At 41.6% G+C, this 18,808-nt stretch overlaps 1 protein-coding gene across 5 annotated transcripts in view; it reads right to left on the reverse strand.

The window, feature by feature from the left end:
* Positions 1-18,808, reverse strand: part of orc4 (origin recognition complex, subunit 4) — a 69,677-nt gene that overhangs the window by 32,648 nt on the left and 18,221 nt on the right. The gene's annotated exons all lie outside the window — the stretch shown is intronic.

An 18,808-nucleotide genomic window follows, 5' to 3' on the forward strand; every position in this document is an offset into this window, starting at 1 on the left:
GGGTTACTGCTAGTATAGAGTTTGCACATTCTTCCTGTGTCTGCATGAGTTTCCTCCAGGTGCTCCAGTTTCCTCCCACAATCCAAAAATGCACTGGTTATGTGTATTGGCCATGCTAAAACTCTCCCTCAGTATACCCGGAACAGGCACTGGAATGTGGCGACTAGGGAATTTTCACAGTAATTTCATTACAATGTGAATGTACGCCTGCTGTGACTAATAAATAAATAAACTTCAGAATTGAAGGCACTCAATTTAAATATGTTGATAAGCATCTAGCCTCTTCACAACAGGATACTTGGACAGCTTGACATCCATCACTTTTCCCGTACTGGTGAAATAAAACACCATAATTTTTACTGGCATATGACTATCAATTCCAATGAACTTTTTGCCAGCTATTCCATTCCAACTATGGAACGGAATATTCACCCTTCGATAAATGCCACATTTTAAACAATTCCATTGCATAAGTTTAATGTCAATGTGAATAATTAATTAAATCAGTCTGCATAAAAACATAATTTTAATATTTATTATTTAAATCACCTGCAATCAAAAGGAATAATAAACCTCTGGCTAGAAATGCACAGAACAAAACTTATGCAGCAAATCACAGTTTTGCAATTAGTTATCCATCTAAACACCACCTTTGCTTTGAAACATAAGAATGGAGAACTAAAGGATCAATCCACCCATTAAAGTACATTTCCCAAAATCATGCATTTTAATCACTTTCTGAATGCCCTGAATGTTTCGGCCACTACCACTCAGACTGGTAGATTCTCTCTCAATGCAAACATGTATACAAGTGTTTTGTAATGAGAAGTTCTTCCCAACAACAGTTTAAAATTATTTCCATGAATTGGTATCATCTGCTCTGGGTACTTTTTGATTTTTTCTTTTTCCATGAAAGCTTTGGGTTCCCTTTAACTTCCCTTTCTCTAGAATACATGTTAGGTCTCAGCTGATGAAGCAAAATATCAGGTACATCTTCTTAACACCTTTTCTATCTGTCCTGCTACCTTCAGGGATTTGTGGACATGCACCTGAAGGTGCCTGTTCTTCTACATTTAACAGATTCTTTCCATTTACAGTGCCTTGCTTGTCCTCCCAAATGTATTACATCACACTAATTCAGATTAAATTTCATTTGCCACTAACACCACCTGACCAGTTCATTGATATCTTTCTGCAGTTGACAATTTTCTTCTTTATTTGCAAACTTACATTTTGAATCTAATTCATGACCATATGCTACAAACAGACAAGAATGTGCAGAGGTCCCACAGGAAACAGGCTTCTAGCATTGCGAATATCCAGTTGGTGGTAAAGAAAAAGACATGCTGCTGAAGCTTTTCATCATACACGTCAACAGGACACACACAAGAATGCCAAATTTCAGAAGGGAACGAAAACTGATATGTAATGAGAAATGGGATGCTGATTGATTAGCAAGTCAGCTCTGATTGGTCAAGATATTGTCATGGCAAATGCACAAGCAAGCTGGCAGAAAGATTCGACAGCATGTCTTTCCTCATATTATTAATGTTCTGCACTACCAAGTGACTATTTAAGCGTCTAGCTCATGGATTTTAGTGCACAACTTTTAGTTTTAGGACTCTAACATTTAGGTTGCTTGGTGTCTTACAAATAGGTCTGGAGGCTTCTACGGTTGAACACAAACAGTTTATTGGTAACCATTAACAATATCCAACGTACTGCCAGGCATGGAAGCTGCCTCCGTGGATGGCACAGTGATTAGCATTGCTGTCTCACAGCACCAGGGACCCAGGTTCAATTCCAGCCTTAGGTCACTGTCTGTGTGGAGTTTGCAATTTCAGCGCGGTTTTGTCCAAGTGTTCCGGTTTCCTTCCACAGTCCAAAGATGTGCAGGTTAGGTTGATTGGCCATGCTAAATTGACCCTCGTGTCAAGAGGATTAGCAGGGTAAATGTGGGGTAACAGGAATAGGGCCTGGGTGGAATAATGGTCAATACAGATTCGATGAGCCGAATGGCCTCCTTGTGTACTGTAGGGGTTCTATGATTCCCAGCTGGCTCCTTCCAGAATCTCACAGTCTACTATCATGTGCCATGTAACCCTCTGTACTATATTGTGGGTGGTACTGTTTTTCAGTCCCACATGACTCTTGTTCTGCCCAATATCCTTGTGCTGCAGTTGTATGTTTATAAAGTCAGAGGCAGAGTGCTGTAAAAGGAAGCTGGAGCCAAGAGTTTGCAATCCTTGTTAGAACAAGGGCAGTCTAGAGAGGGGTTTAATTTTGGGAGGGAGAGTTAAAATCCTTTAAACATATTTGGAAAGCCTTGATTGGTTGTAAATCTTATTTCAAATTAGGAACTAAATTGTAAATGAGAAATAATTATCTTAAAAATTGGGTTTTGGACTGCCCAGATAAAGCTGTGTCATCATGGATATGGGAAGGTTTCCTGGTTTCAATTTATTTTTTTTTTGTTGAAAGTTGTTAGTTGCTGTTTGGACCTCATGTGGTTTGCAGTTTATGCAGAAATTAGCCAAAATAAAGTTTATTTATTTATTAGTCACAAGTAGGCTTACATCAACATTACAATGAAGTTACTGTGAAAATAAGAACATAAGACATAGGAGCAGGAGTAGGCCATCTAGCCTGCCCCGCCATTCAATAAGATCATGGCTGATCTGTCGTGGCTCAGCTCCACTTTCCCGCCCTCTCCCCATAACCCTTAATCCCCTTGCTTATCCAAAACCTATCAACCCGCGTCTTAAATATATTTAGCGAGGCAGCCTCCACCACTTCAACGGGCAGAGAATTCCAGAGATTCACCACCCTTTGAGTGAAGAAGTTCCTCCTCAACTCCGTTCTAAACCGCCCCCCCTTTATCTTGAGGCTGTGCCCTCTAGTCCTACTGTCCTTTCTGAGCGGGAAGAGCTTCTGCACCTCTATCCTATCCATCCCATTCATCATCTTACATGTCTCAATGAGATCTCCCCTCATTCTTCTAAACTCTAACGAGTACAAGCCCAGTTTATTCAGCCTCTCCTCATAGTTCAACCCCCTCAACTCCGGTATCAGCCTAGTAAGCCTCCTCTGCACTCCCTCCAAGGCCAAAATATCCTTGCGTAAGTGCGGCGACCAAAACTGCACACAGTACTCCAGCTGCGGCCTCACCAATGCCCTATATAGCTGCAGCAAGATCTCCCTACTTTTATATTCAATCCCCCTCGCTATGAAGGCCAGCATCCCATTCGCCTTCCTGACCACCTGCTGCACCTGCAGGCTAGGTTTTTGCGACTCATGCACAAGGACCCCGAGGTCCCTCTGCACCGTCGCATGCTGCAGTTTTTCGCCATGTAAGTAATAGTCCTTCCTACCATTATTCCTACCAAAGTGGACAACTTCACACTTGCCAACATTAAATTCCATTTGCTAGTTCCTGGCCCATTCACCCAGCCTATCTAGATCCTTCTGCAGACTTTCCACACCCTCCGCACAATTTGCCGTTCTGCCAATCTTGATGTCATCAGCAAATTTCGACACCATACACTCGGTTCCCTCCTCCAGATCATCTATATAAATGGTAAATAGCTGAGGCCCCAGCACCGACCCCTGGGGCACTCCACTAGTCACCAACCGCCAATCCAAATAGCACCCACTGACCCCCACTCTCTGCCTCCTATTTGACAGCCAATCCCCTATCCACGCTAACACCCTACCCCCAACTCCATGCCCCCTAATCTTCTGTAATAACCTCTTGTGCGGCACCTTATCAAACGCCTTCTGAAAATCAAGAAACACCACATCCACCGGCTCTCCTCTATCCACCGCCCTAGACACATCCTCATAGAACTCCAATAAATTCGTCAGACACGACTTCCCCTCAACGAAACCGTGCTGTGTCTGCTCTATCAAACAATTCTCCTCAAGATGCCTCGCTATTTTCTCCTTGATCACGGATCCTAACATTTTACTTACAACAGACATTAAACTAACCGGCCTATAATTCCCTGCCTTTTGCCTGCCACCCTTCTTAAACAACGGCGTAACATTAGCCGTTTTCCAATCTTCCGGCACTTCCCCGGAATCCAGTGACGTTTGGAAAATAACCATCAAGGCATCCACTATCACCTCCGCCATTTCTTTCAGAACCCTTGGATGCATTCCATCTGGTCCTGGGGACTTGTCCACAATCAGTCCCTCCAGTCTGTCAAGCACTGCCTCTCTAGTAACAATAATGTCATTCAGGCCCTCCATTCCTACCACCTTTCCATCGTTAACACCCGGCAAATTATTCACGTCCTCCTCCGTGAAGACAGAAACAAAAAAGTTATTCAAGACCTCAGCCATTTCCCCATCCCCTACCACTAAGTCCCCCCTCTCATCCTCTGAGGGCCCAACATTCACCCTAGTCAGCCTCTTCCTTTTTATATATTTATAAATATACATAAATTCCCTAAATAGACAGACAGATTAGCTTGGAAGTTTTGGAAAAGTAACCAGAACAAGGGACTAAGTTATCCACAGTCAAGAGATGGCAAATTAAAGTTATTTCTGAGCAGAGGAAAATTCTCCAGAGGACTATATGGATGATCTCTTCAGAATTAAATAACTTTCAAGGTTTGTGTGTCTAAGAATTCTTGGGGGAAGAAGGAAGTAAACCAGAATGCATACACAGTTGTAAGTTACAGTGTTAACTTACCTATATTTACCTTGTTCAATACAATAAAGTTTGAGCTTTGGTTAAAAAAAAGTGAAATCTTGTGATGTCATTCTATTGGATAAAATGAGGTATTTGAATTTCTTTTTTAAGGTCCTAACTGGATTGTAACACCAGTCAGCTAATGACCATAATCTTTCGCTTCCTGCCAGAGTCAATTTCAAATCCATTTTTCCTTTGATCCCGTGATCTTTTAATTTCCTAACCGGGTTGCCAGGTGGGACCTAAATCCACACAATCTACATCAAATATCCTAATCTCACCAGCCCTCCTCAAAAAAATTCACTCAGATTCATCAGACACGACCTGTCTTCAACAAATCCTTGCTCCATTCCTTGATTAACTGTGCCTCTCTGAATGACAATAAATCTCAATCTTTTTTCCAATAATTTGCCCCCTACCAAGGTTAGGCTGACTTGCCTGTAATAGCTCGAGCAATCCCTTCCACTCTTTTTATAAAGAATGGTGCAATGTCAGCAGTTCCCCAATACTATGCCTGCAGCCATAGAGAAATGGAAAATTATGTTCAGATCCTCCACTATTGCTCCTCTTAACGATCAGGATACATTTCACCAGGTCTGGTGTTTTAACCATTATCAAGGACACTAAATTCTCTAAATTAATAGCAGAAATGTTTCAAAAGAAAGTTTAGAAGTGATTTATCTCAGTAGGAAATTTGTAGCCTTAAAATTTAGTAATATTTATGCTCATTACTGGTAATTTGTTTATTTAGAAATTATTTCTTCAGAAATTTAACCACAAGACAGATACGAATGAGGAAAAGCCGGATAGCCCATCCATTCAAAGGAAACAGACATAGAACATAGTGCAGAAGGAGGCCACTGGACTATTGAGTGTGCACCGACAACAAATTCACCCAGGCCCTATTCCCTTAATCCCATGCATTTACCCTAGCTAGTCCCCCTGACATTAGGGAGAAATTTAGCACAGCCAATTCACCTATCCTGCACATCTTTGGAGTGTGGGAGGAACCAGAGGAAACCCATGTAGACATGGTGAGAATGAGCAAACTCCACACAGACAGTGACTCAAGCCAGGAATTGAATCCAGATCCCTGGCGACGTGAGGCAGCAGTGCTAGCCACTGTGGGGCCCAAAAGTATTATTGCTAAAATTAGTATCCAGCACTTAATGGAAATGTCACTGCTGTTACTTTCAGTATCCACTCTGCAAGGCATGCAATATATTTATCATTCTGTGGAGTAACTCCTAAACACCTGTATAAATCTCCTTGACTGGTTTGAATATGTTCCCTCTTGCTCTACTGTTATTTTTATTTCAATTATCATTGCAAATCTCAAATCTTCACTTAAAATTCAATCTTCACATTATTTATCATTTTATACCCTGAACGTTTTCTATGACATCAATGCCTCCCATTAACAGTACTGGACGCAAGGTAAAGACTAACCAGAGCACTACATTGCTTCAACCATTGCAAGTCATTCATTATTTCATATGCTTTGTTAATTGCTTTAGCAATGATATGTTTAGTGGAGTCAACTAAAATCCCCAAATTTCTTCCAACTTCACTCTTACCCATTTCAGCTTTCTTTCTTTGTATAACATTACCACTTAAATTTGACCTAACATTGTTCTAATTGTAAAGTATCAACTCTCATTATACTCAATGAGCAAGTGTGTAAGGAGCTACATCATGGTCACTGCACACTGAAGGAAAATGACTGAGAACCATCTTAAAGATTAGCTCTAGCTATAACTTGATCTTAACCTTTAGAAATAGTTAAATGTGTTTTCAACTAAAGATCATTGCCTGCAGTTAGACTGCTTCTAATATAAAATAGTTAATAAATCCAGAGATAAAACCATGATAACAGATTGTGGCAGCAGTGACTACACCCACAATGGAACAGTAGGAAACATCGGAATAAGCCTCAAGTAAAGCCCAGCAACTCAGCAGGTGAAGGACTTATCCAGCAGCTGAGTAAAGTGACACTGCAGCCACCCTCTTTTATTCAACTCCAAGGATCACAGCAAGATATTGCAGATCTTTCATTCTCTTCGGGGAGAAGCTAGAAAAAGTGGGAACAGGATACAGCAAGAATGATGGTAAAAAGCCCAAAAATATTATTCTAGATCTCAATGTAATCTTTCAGGAAAGAGTTCTAGAGGATGAAGCCGCTACAGAAGGGCACAATCTGTTGGAAGATGTGGTTTGAAACTATACATTTTGACTCTACCGCCAATGATTGTGAAGTCTTTGATACCATTCAGAAGAATCATGTAACAGCCAAAAGAAAGCTAGCAAGGGAGAATGGGATCTTAATTCCAAACTGGATCAAACCAGTAGTGATTCAGAGGTCGTAAATCCGTATAAGCATAAGCTAATACCTGAACTTGGATTTCATCAGTAGGATTTGGAAGTGCTTGAGCCTCTTTTCAATAAAGGAGCAGAGGCCCAAACTGCACAGCTTCTACAGCTAGAGAGTACTTTAGAAAAACTTAAAAGTAGAGCACAAAATGGAGCTCAAAAATCTTAAAGATTAATTGAACTGACTAAAGATTTGAAATATTGGATAAATTTTCCTTCATATAAATCCCAATTATGTTAGCTGTTGGCATCGATGAAATACTTGCTAAAACAAACATGTTTATGTTTTAGATTAGACATTTTGAAGAGCAGCCATATCACCTGCCTTTGTAATTATTTTAAAATATGGATAATACGATGCTACCATGCCTTTAAAAATGTATTTTTTTAAAATCATGTTCTCTCCAGTTATAAGCAGTTTTTTTTTTCCATTGTGGCACCGACTCCTGATCAGATGTCCTTTTTAGTGTTGCTTAAATGATTTAGAAGGGGCTTTGTTTATTCTTAATCTGGGCCAAATGCAGTTTCTGGGAGTTTACAAACTTCTTGGAGTGAACATAGAACACTACAGCACAAACAAGCCCTTCGGCCCACTAGTTGCGCCGATCACTTCTATACCTACTAAGCCATAGACCTATCTATAACTCCCAATCCCATTAGATCCCATATACTCATATAAAAGACCCCAGCGAGTTCGCCTCCACCACCACCGATGGCAGCCGATTCCATTCACTCACCAACTTCTGAGTGAAAAACTTACCCCTAACATCTCCTCTGTACTTGCTTCCCTGCACCTTAAATCTGTGTCCTCTCGTAGCGACCATTTCAGCCCGGGGAAATAGCCTCTGAGAATCCATCCCATCTATTCCTCTCAACATCTTATAAACCTCTATCAGGTCACCTCTCAACCTTCATCTCTCCAGGGAGAAGAGTCCCAGCTCCCTCAACCTATCTTCATAAGGCATGCCTCCCAATCCAGGCAACATCCTTGTAAATCTCCTCTGTACCCCTTCAATAGCCTCCACGTCCTTCCTATAGTGAGGCGACCAGAACTGCGCACAGTACTCCAAGTGGGGTCTAAAAAGGTCTTATAAAGTTGCAGCATTACCTCCCGACTCCTAAACTCAATCCCTCGATTAATGAAGGCCAGTACACCATACGCCTTCTTCACCACATCCTCCACCTGCGAGGCCGATTGAACAGTCCGATGGACCCGGACCCCAAGATCCCTCTGCTCTTCAACACAGCTGAGACTCCTACCCTTGATATTGTATTCCTTCATCCCATTGGTCCTGCCAAAATGGACCACTACACATTTATCTGCATTGAAGTCCATCTGCCACTTCTCCGCCCAGTCTTGCATCCTATCTATGTCCCGCTGCAACTTCTGACATCCCTCCAGACCATCCACAACACCACCAACCTTCGTATCGTCAGCAAACTTACTAACCCATCCCTCCACTTCCTCATCCAGGTCATTTATGAAAATGACAAACAGCAAGGGTCCTAGAACAGATTCCTGGGGCACTCCACTGGTGACCGACCTCCACGCAGAAAAAGACCCATCCACAACCATTTTCTGCCTTCTGCAGGCAAGCCAGTTCTGGATCCACAAGGCCAAAGCCCCCTGGATCCCATGCCCTCTCACCTTCTCAAGAAGTCTTGAATGGGCGACCTTATCAAACGCCTTGCTGAAGTCCACGTAAACCACGTCTACCGCTTTTCCTTCGTCAATGCGCTCAGTCACATTCTCAAAGAACTCAACTAGGCTCGTAAGGCATGACCTGCCCTTGACAAAACCACGTTGACTATTTCTGATCATTCTAAACTTCTCCAAATGCTCATAAATCTTGTCCCTCTGAAGCCTCTCCATCAACTTACCAACCACTGAGGTCAGACTCACCGGTCGGTAATTTCCTGGGCTATCCCTGTTCCCTTTCTTGAAAATAGGAACCACGTCCGCAATCCTCCGGAACCTCTCCCGTCTCCATCGACGATGCAAAGATCATCGCCAGGGGCTCTGCAATCACTTCCCTCACCTCCCACAGTAACCTGAGGTACATCCCATCCGGTCCTGGCCACTTGTCTACCTTGATAGAGTTTAAAAATTCTAACACATTCTCTTCCTTAACATCCACATACTCAATCTTTTCAGACTGCCGCAAACCCGTAGTACAACCTCCCAGATCACTTTCCACCGTGAATACTCATTAAGCACCTCTGCCATTTCTTCCGGTTCCACACAGACTTTTCCCCCTTCACCTTTTATAGGTCCTATCCCTTCTCTTCTCATCCTTTTACTTTTCACATATTTGTAGAAGGCCTTGGGATTCTCCTTAATCTTACCTGCCAAGGCCTTCTCATGACCCCTTCTGGCTCTCCTAATTTCCTTTTTAAGCTCCTTTCTACAAGCCTTATACTCCTCTAGATCCTTAACATCTCCTAGTTCTCTGAACCTTTTATACACCTTTCCTTTCTTCCTGACTAGGTTCACCGCAACCTTCGTGCACCACGGTTCCCGCGCCCTACCAAAACCTCCTTGTCTCATCGGAACGTTATCGTGCAGAGCTCCAGTCAAACATTCCTTGAATATCCGCCACCTTCCTTCTGTACTTTCCCCCAAGAACGCCTCCTTCCAGTTTATTCGTCCAATTATCTGCCTGATGTCTTCATATTTCCCCTTACTCCAGACAAACACCTTCCTAGCCTGCCTGATCCTATCTCTTTCCAATGCTATCGTGAAGGAGATAGAATTATGATCTCCATCCCCAAGATGCTCTCCTACCGAGAGATCCAACACCTGTCCTGGTTCATTAGCCATCACAAGGTCAAGTACAGCCTCTCCTCTCGTAGGCTTATCCACGTACTGTGTCAGGAAACCCTCCTGAACACACCTAACAAACTCCTCCCCATCCAAACCCCTTACCCTTGGGATATTCCAGTCGATGTTTGGGAAATTAAAGTCTCCCATCATGACAACTCTGTTATTACTACATCTCTCTAGGATCTGTTTCCCTATCTGCACCTCAACTTCCCTGTCACTGTTGGGCGGCCTATAGAAAACACCCAGCAAAGTTATTGACCCTTTGCTGTTCCTAACTTCCACCCACAATGACTCTGTAGGCAGTCCCTCCACGGCATCCTCCTTCTCTGCAGCCATGACACTGTCCCTGATCAACAGTGCCACTCCACCACCTCTTTTGCCCCCAACCCTGTCCTTCCTGAAGCATCTGAATCCTGGCACCTGAAGTACCCAGTCTTGTCCCCGAGATATCCAAGTCTCTGTAATGGCCACCACATCACATTCCCAAGCAGCAATCCACGCCCTAAGCTCATCTACCTTATTTACTACACTCCTGGCGTTAAAATAGAGACACCTCAGCCCCTCGGTCTGGACATTTCTCTTCTCCACCACCCGTCTAACCTCCCTCTCATACTGTCTACAGTCCTTCCCTACCCGGGAGCTAACCTCCTCGGTCTCAGTCTCCTCATCTCTGTTCCCTCCCCCCAACCTTTCTAGTTTAAAGTCCCCCCAGTGGCCCTAGCCAGTCTTCCCGCCAAGATATTGGTCCCCCTGGGATTCAAGTGCCACCCGTCTTTACTGTACAGGTCACACCTGCCCCTAAAGAGGTCCCAATGATCCAGGAACCGGAATCCCTGCCCCCTGCTCCAGTCCCTCAGCCACGCATTCACCCTCCACCTCATTCCATTCCTGCTCTCATTCTCCCGCGGCGCAGGCAGCAATCCTGAGATTACTACCTTCGCATTCCTCTTTCTCAGCTGCCTGCCCAGTTCCCTATAATCCCTTTTCATGACTGCTTCCCTCTTCCTGCCTATGTCAGCAGTACCTATATGAACCACAACGTGTAGTTCCTCACCCTCCCCTTTCAGGATGTCTGGGACGCGTCCAGAGACATCCCGGATCCCAGCTCCAGGGAGATAAACCACCATCCGTGACTCCCATCTGCGTCCGCAAAAACGCCTGTCTGAACCCTTCACTATGGAGTCCCCTATTAGTACTGCCTTGCTGCTCTCTTTCTTAGTTTTTTGAAGGACTGGCGGGTGTTGAGGGAAGTTGAGTGTTGAGGGAAGATTGATTGACAAGTCAAGGTCAGGGAGTTCCTTCACAGAGCAATCCAAGAATTCATTTTCAGCTCTAGATAGAATCTGTTGGACCCCAGAATGAAAAGCAGTCTTTCTGTGGTTCTCTCCCTGTTATTGGGAATTCTGCTGGCTGCTGTTTGAATTGCAGATCGGAAGAAATCTCTTTCATCTCTAGAGGGAGAATTTTGTTGTCAGTGGTTTGCTAGCTAGAGGCCAGCAGTGACATGATTGCCACCTCATGGGGCTGGGAATTTCCAGAATAAGGAAGTCAGAGTTTCAATTCTCAAATTAATTTGTAGCAGGTGTTGCGGTGCTGTAAAATCCAGCATCACATGAGATTTTCTGTGCTAAACCAGAGACAGGTATGTTTGGCATTGCTTTGTTGTGTTGGAACAATGCAGTTAGCTGTTAAGGTTTATACAATATCATGGTTGTTTTGTTCTTGTTTGTGATTGATAAAAGTTATTGCTAATTTTCTATGCATTAACTGGATTCTTAATTAAACTTTGATAAAAGCACCCTAGTGGGTCACTTGAATCATACCTGAAGTGAAGCACCTTATGCTTACCCTAGCCAAATTCAAAGTGCAAAACTAGGCTGACTTTTTAAACATACCTTGGAGTTTCAGACCTGGATTATAAAAATAAGGATTAAAAAGTAGTTTGTATTTAAATAGTAATAAGTTCCTTAATCTAATAAACAACTGTAGCAAACGTATTGCACATGAACTTTGGCTTTATTTGATCTGGTCAAGATTTACTTAGGTAACTATTTCTTGAAATAGTTTAATTTCAACAATTCTCCCTGTTTGTAACAAGCTCCATCTTGGTGTGATTGTAAAAGGAATATACTTTTCAACTATTCAAATGTTCTCAGTTAGGGCATTTGGGCTACTGAGAAAGCACTTATGGGCCTTTTTGATGCTTATATCTCAATTATACAATAAGCCAAGGGAAAAGATACTTCATCTTGAGGGCTACATTATGAGTGTTACATTCATCAGAGTTCTTCAACAAAGAGGATGATGTCTGTTCACAACACAAGGTTGAAATGTTTCTTGTTGTTTAAATTTTGCAAACAACAACAGTCAACCTCAAATGTTTTCCTTTCACTACACAGATACCAAGGAATGCTATTCAGCAACATTTGTTCTGCTTTCTAAAGGGTCTCGATCTCAAGAGTCAGATCAGACATTCTGGCTAAAGCAAAGGAGATACAAGAATCAATCAATTGAAATATTCAAGAATGTCGAATTGAAAAAGAAACCTATATAACCATCTATGCTAGGAGAAAAATAATAAAAGATATGACTTTTGCCGGAATTAGAGTACTTATATGGTCAAAGACTTATTGCACAAAACATTAATATTTCTTATTACATGATAATTGACCTTCGAAAGAGGTTAGTTAAGATCGTAAAGCATTTCACAAACACAGAATATTATGTTTAGGAAATTTGAAAATACAAGCCAGTTTTATCTGCTGAGTCATTTCCCACTCTAGATATACTGAGTGCAGACATCTTTGGAAGCCCAGCTGCAGTACTGAGTAATTTCAAAATCATAGATAGCTATAATAAAACCTAAAAGCAAACGCAACATCTCAAAGATGTTTAATCAGTTCAGCTGTTGCTATAAACAGTGATCTCCATGCTCATTCTCTATTAAATTCTCAAATTACAAAATCAGCATAACCTTTTCCACAGTATAAACTCTTTAAGTGGAAATACAAAGTACATGAGTCTACATCCTTGAAATAATATGCACAGAGTTGAAGCAACATCTGTGCAGTAAATAAATTCACCAGCAGAAGAGCACTTGAAATTAATTAAAGAAAAAGGTACTACAGGAATGAATGGGGACTTTAATCTTCATATCGATTGGACCAATCAAATTAGCAAACGTTGTCTGGAAGATAAGTTTATTGAGTGTTTTTGCGACAGTTTCCTGGAGGAACGTGTTGTTAAACCAACTAAAAATAAAGCTGGTTTATATCTAATACTGTGCAATAAGACAAGGTTAATTAGTAATGTCACAGTAAAATATCTACAGGGAAATAGTAATCATAATATAATTCAAGTCCACTTTGTTTGAAAATGACACAGACCAATCACTTACAAAAATATGAAACTTACAAGTCGTTATATAATTTGAAGAGAACTGGCTAAAGCTGATTAGGTAAAGAGACTATGAGACATAGTGGTAAATAAACAGAGAGACATTTTTAAAGAAACAACTCAAAGTGTTCAACAAAAAACATTCTATTCAAGATCAAAGCTCAGCAAGATCCATCCATAAGGACAGTACTAAATTGAAAGGGGAAAAAAATGTTGCAAAAAAAGTAATAAATCTGAGGATTAGAAGTGTGTTGGAAACCAAAGGGGCACCAAAAAAAGGGAAAAATAGAATGAGAATAAACCAGCTGAAAATATAGAAACAGTTTGCAAAATATTTCACAAGTAGAGAAAAATAGATGGAGAGGAGCTAGAGTAAATGTTCGTCCCCCAGAAGCAAAAACAAAATAAATCATAAGGAATGTTGAAATTGTGGAAGAATTGAACAAATATTTTGTGCCCATCTTCACAGCTGAAATGGAAATACCAGAAATGAAGGCCAAGTAAGGAATTTAAAGTAACTATCAGCAGGGAGAAATTACTCGAGAAACTCAAAGGACTAAACTTCCATGGACCCCCAGGCCTACATCACACTTGCCAGATAGCGAGTACAACTGAGGTTCACCAGACTAATCCCTGGGAAGGGCTGATCATCCCATGGTGGAAGATTGAGCAGACTGCCCTCTAGAATTTAGAAGAATGGGGTTCTCTCCTTGAAATTTACAAAATTCTTACAGGATATGGCAGGGTACATGGGGATAAGATGCTTCCCTGGCTGGAATAAAGTCATGTAAACACTGAGATAAAGAGGAATTTCTTGACTCAAGAGGATACTGAATCTTTGGAAAACTCTACCCCTAAAGACAGTGGAAACACAATCACTGAGCATGTTAAAAGACAGAAATGGATTGACTTAGAACCATATAAAAAGTTATGGTGCAGAAAGAGGCCATTCAGCCTATTGTAACTGCGTGGCCAAAAGAGACAGTAAAAGAAACCTGCCGCTCATTTTAAAAATCACACTTTCCAGCATGTGATCTGTAGACTTGCAGGTTACAGCACCTCGGGTGCTGATCCAGGTATCAGCTATTTGAAGCTCAACCACCAATTCAGGTAGTGAATTTCAGATGGCCGCCACCCTCTTGGTGAAAAGCTTTTTCCTCAAGTTGCCTCTAATCCTTCTATCAATCACCTAAATCTATGCCTCCTGGTAACTGACCCCTCAGCGATGGGAACAAGTCTTTCCTGTGTACCCTATCAAGGTCCCTCAAAATTTTGTACACTTCAATTAGATCACACCTCAGCTTCCTCTGTTCTAAAGGAAACAACCACAGCCGATCCAATGTTTCCTCAAAGCTGCAATTTTCAAGACCTGGGAAGATGCTTATAAAGCTCTTCCGCATTCTCTCCAGGCCAATTACATCCTTCCTGTAATGTGGTGATCAGAACTATGCATGGTGGCACAGTGACACAGTGGTTAACACTGCTGCCTCATAGCTTCGATTTCCGGATTGGGTCACTGTCTGTGTAAAGTTTGCAAATTCTCCCCATGTCTGCGTGGGTTTCCTCCGGGTGCTCCGGTTTCCTCCCACACTCTGAAAGACGTGCTGGTGAAGTGCACTGACCCCTGTTGCCAGACTGTAGCGACTAGGGGAATTTCACAGCAACTTCACTGCAGTATTAATGCAAGCCTTACTTGTAACTAATAAATAAACTTTACACAAAATTCCAGCTAATGCCTGACTAGTGTTTTATACAGTTCCAGCATTACATCCCTGCTTTTGTATTCAATATGTCATCCAATAAAGGAAAAAATTCCATATGCTTTCTTTATCACTTCATCCACCTGTCCTGCTACCTTCAGGTCATTGTGGACATGCATTCATTTCCTCAAACCCTTCTCACTACCTTCCAGTTTACTGAGAATTTGCTTGCTTTGTTTGCCTTCCCCAAGTGCATTACCTCATATTTCCAACCACTGACATCATTCTGGAGTTGACAGCCATTGTCTTCAACATCAACTACATGGCCAATTTTTGTGTCACCTGCACAGTTCCCAATCACGCCTGCCATATTCAAGTCCAAATCATTAATATATACAACAAACAGCTAAGACCTCAAGTGGGGTCCTGTGGAACACCAATGAAAACTGTTTTCCATTCACATAAACGTTCTTCCCCCATTATCCTTTGTTTCCTGTCACTGAGCCAATTTTTGATCCAACTCACCACCTTTATCTGTATCCCACAGGATCTCACTTGCCAAATAAAAGCCATATAGACCACATTCACTGCACCACCCTCATCAATCTTCCTAGTTACTTCCTCATTAAATTTGATTAAGTTAGTAAGATACAATCTTCCCCTCAAAACCATGCTGAGTATCCCTGATCATCAGATCCTAAGTGATAGCTTATACCTTCTCTGAGAAATGATTCCAATAACTTGCCTACTGCTGAAGTCAAACTGACCAGTTTATAACTGTCTGGTCTATATCTCTCAACTTTTTTAAAATAATGGTACAATGATTGCAAACCTCCAATCCACTGAGGTCTCACCTGCACCTAGTGAGGAGTAGAGTGTCCGCTATTTCTCCCTGGCTTCCTTTAACAGCCAGGGATTCAATCCATCCAGCACTGGTGATTTACGTACCTTCAAGGATGTCAGTCCCTCCAGTAATAGTCCTCTCATTATGCTTATCATATCTCATTTTTCATACTCCTTCTCGTCAATTAGAATGTCTGCATCATCCGTCTCCTTCATGAAGACAGAGGCAAAATACTCGTCGAGAACCTTGCCCACATCTTCAGCATCAATGCATTGGTGATCACATGTATCTCTGGTAGACATTACCCTTTTGTTAGTTATTCTCTTGCTTAATGCACTGGTTGAACAGCTTAGGGTTTTCTTTGATTTTACCTGCCAAATTTTTTTGCATCTTCTCTTTTCTTCCCAAGTTTCCTTTTTTACTTCACCTCTGTACTTTCTATCATCCTCTGGGCCTCCGACAGAATTAGCTTTCTTTTCCTACTTTATCTTATCCTTTGTGCTTTCTGGATAACCAGGAGTCTCTAGATTTGGCAGCATCACCCATTTTCTTTGTGAGGATATGTCTACACAACGCCACAGGATCCATTTTTGAAAACATCCCATTGATTTGACACTGTTTTCTCTACTAGCAGCTGTGTCCAGTCCACTTTCACCAGTTCTCCTCTCAGCTTTGTAAAATCTGCCTGCTTCCAATTTAGAATTTTGACTCCTGTTCCATCTTTATCATTTTTAATAATGATGTTAAATCTAATTATATTATATTATGATCACTATTGTCAAAATGGTCCCACAGTACAACTTCATCGGGTAGACCAACAACACTTCCTAAGACAAAATCGGCAAATGCCCTCTAGCTGTGATTATTACGTGCTGGCTAAAAAGAGTTCTCTTGAAAGCAGTTCAAGAATTTTGTGCCTCGTGCCCTTCACACTGTTTCCAAATGTTACTGCTCTATCATTTTGCATCCAGAAATTTGCCTACATATATGTTCTTCTAACTCTCTTACACAATTTGGGAATCTGTAATACTCCTAGCAATGTGGTTGCCCCTTTTCTATTTCTGAGCTCATTCCTTTTGGCCTCATTTGATGCTTAATTTAGTAAATCATCCCTCTTCACAACTGTAATTGATTCTTTAACCAACAATGCTGCATCCCAACCTTTTTATCCTCCTCTCTACCCTGCTTAAAAACTTTGTATCTAGGGATATTGAGCTGCCATTTTTGCCCTTCTTTAAGCTGCATTTCTATCGTAGCAGAAAATAAATTTCTGAACACTACTGGCAGTAAGGGGATAGTGTGGGAAAATGGTATTGAGGTAGAAAATAAGCCACGATCTAATTAAAGGGTGGAATAGACTCACTAGGCCAAATGACCTATGCCTGTTCCAATGTTTGGGTTCTAAAAAGAGATAACTGCTGAGATAATGGATGCACTAACAATGATTTTCCTAAAATTCACTAGATTATGAAATGGTTGCAGCAGATTGGAAGTTCACAAATGTAATAACACTATTCAAAAAAGGAGGGAAGAGCAATAACAGGAAACTACATGTGAGGTAGCTTCCCATCACCCATCAGGAACTTGCTGGAATCTATTATCACTGAAGTCTTAGCAGTGCACTTATATGATTAAAACATTGACATCACTTTACTGAAGGGAAACAATATTTGGCAAATTTATTTTTTGAGGATGCAACTAAAAGGACAGATAAAGGAGAACCAATAGATATACAATATTTACTTATTAGTCACAAGTCAGCTTACATTAACACTGCAATGAAGTTACTGTGAAAATCCCCTAGTTGTCACCCTCCACTGCCCATTCAGGTGCATTGAGGGAGAACTTAGCATGGCCAGTTCACCTAACCAGCACATCTTTTGGACTGTGGGAGGAAACCAGATCACCCAGAGGAAACCCACACAAACACGGGAAGAGCAGGCCTGGGAATTTTCCCCGACTCGGGGGTAGAAATTCAGGCCATTGTTTTCCCTGGCTAGGGAATCTAGAACAACGGGACATAGTTATTGGATTGAGGGCTGATCATTTGGGACGGAGACAAGGAGAAATGCATTCACCTTGAGGATTAGAATATTTGGAATTCACTACCCCAGAAAGTTGTGGATGATCCATCTTTAAATTTATTGGAGGTTCAGATAGACAGATTGTTTGGTCTCTCAGGGAATCAAGGGATATGGGCATAGACAGGCAGACAGGAAAATAGAACTGAAGCCCAAAATCAGCCACGGTCATATTGAATGGTGGAGCAGACACCAACTCATGCTCTTGATAATCAGACCCAGTCTAACATTCCACTTCTCAACTCTTTTGCAGACTCTGTTGACAGATTATGTTGCCTAAGCACAAATCTGTCTTTCTTTTGGAGGAAGGGATGTTACAGGCAGACTTGCAGAGTAAGGGTTCAATACCAGTGGAGAGAGAACTATTGTCAATATCAGCTATCAGGAAGGAAAGGGAGCTAGGTAACCAGAAGTTTGGTATGAATTGAGTTGGGTGGAGAGGGGAGAACAGGAACTTCACAACCAAATTGAGCTCAGAGAGGACATGAGCTGGGATAGTAGTGGAGTTCAAGAAACATGCTCGTTCACAGTTACAACCAATATAACAACGACCTAGTCTACCTCGGGAAACTTCTGACTCCATATTCTCCTCATTGAGATAATGTCAGGAACAAATATCCATTCCAACCCAGAGGTTTTCAGTTTACCTCTGAAATATTTATTGTAGAGCGATCTGCATACTCTTCTGTTCCAAAGCTTTACTCTGTCTTTCACCCTGCATACTATGTGAACATCAGCTCATCCAAAACGGTTTGCAATATCCTATCATATTCTAAGTCCAACTCATTTGTCAACTCCATTGTCTCTGTCTTCATCAAAAGCTCCCATTTTATTCCATAAATTCCTTAATAGTTTCATTCCTTCCTATTTCTGCTATCTCCTCCAGCTCTACCTTGT

This window comes from Carcharhinus amblyrhynchos, chromosome 11, assembly GCF_965287045.1.
Source record: "Carcharhinus amblyrhynchos chromosome 11, sCarAmb.v2.hapA, whole genome shotgun sequence".
NCBI classification, from domain to species: domain Eukaryota; kingdom Metazoa; phylum Chordata; class Chondrichthyes; order Carcharhiniformes; family Carcharhinidae; genus Carcharhinus; species Carcharhinus amblyrhynchos.